The sequence below is a fragment of the Hipposideros armiger genome, unplaced genomic scaffold (assembly GCF_001890085.2).
Source record: "Hipposideros armiger isolate ML-2016 unplaced genomic scaffold, ASM189008v1 scaffold_1771, whole genome shotgun sequence".
NCBI lineage: Eukaryota > Metazoa > Chordata > Mammalia > Chiroptera > Hipposideridae > Hipposideros > Hipposideros armiger.
Genome location: NW_017733121.1, coordinates 79,981 through 80,818, shown reverse-complemented (window position 1 = coordinate 80,818; position 838 = coordinate 79,981).

Here is an 838-nt window from a genome sequence, read left to right as displayed (position 1 = left end):
TGTTGTTCAGCATCTTAGCTGTAGAGGGCAGTGTCACTGGCCCTCATATGTGGGATCCGAACCAGGGCCCTCTGGCGTCCCAAGCCAGATCTTAACCAACGCGCCACTGGGCCGGCCCCATTCTGGGATTTTTAAGGATACCTACCTGGTGAAAAAAACTTCATGCTCGGCTACTTTCTACTTTCAAGTTTTTCCTTTAAACACTTTCTCCTTTAAGAGATGACATGGTCCATAATCTGTGCAATTCCAGCATGAGTCAGAAAATCTCATATGTCTGTCTCATTTTTCTAACCTGGTTACTTTTTCCTCATATTTCCCACTTGAGGGCATCCTCCTTATTACTTCCCCTTCAATCGTGGTCCTGTCATCTTGCAATTGAGCGTAACACATCATGAAACTGAACCCCTAATGTCCATCTCTACATTCGATATCTAATATCTCCAAAGCGCTATTTGAGGTAAATGGTCCCATGTTTAGAATATTCTAGGTAGAAACTTATTCATCCAACTCTACAATTCAAAAATAATTGTTCTAGGTGCCCTACTCCCAGACATCCAAACCATTAATACAACCACACAGGAGTCTCCAGGTTGTGTCCCTATAGAAAGAACCCTAACCTAATATAAATTGCAAATAAGTGTCCACAGACGACAATGATCAATCAGCCTTCCTGGGATCCTGAAGAGATGCGTGTGAAAGGAATACCCACGAGAAATATTTGGTGAAGCCCCATTTCTTACATAGGGGTTGAGTCTCTCTTCTTAGGAAAAGCTTTTCTTTATTTCCTGTCCCCACCCCCACCCCAACAACCACAGCCCCAAGCCCACAACACAGAGGC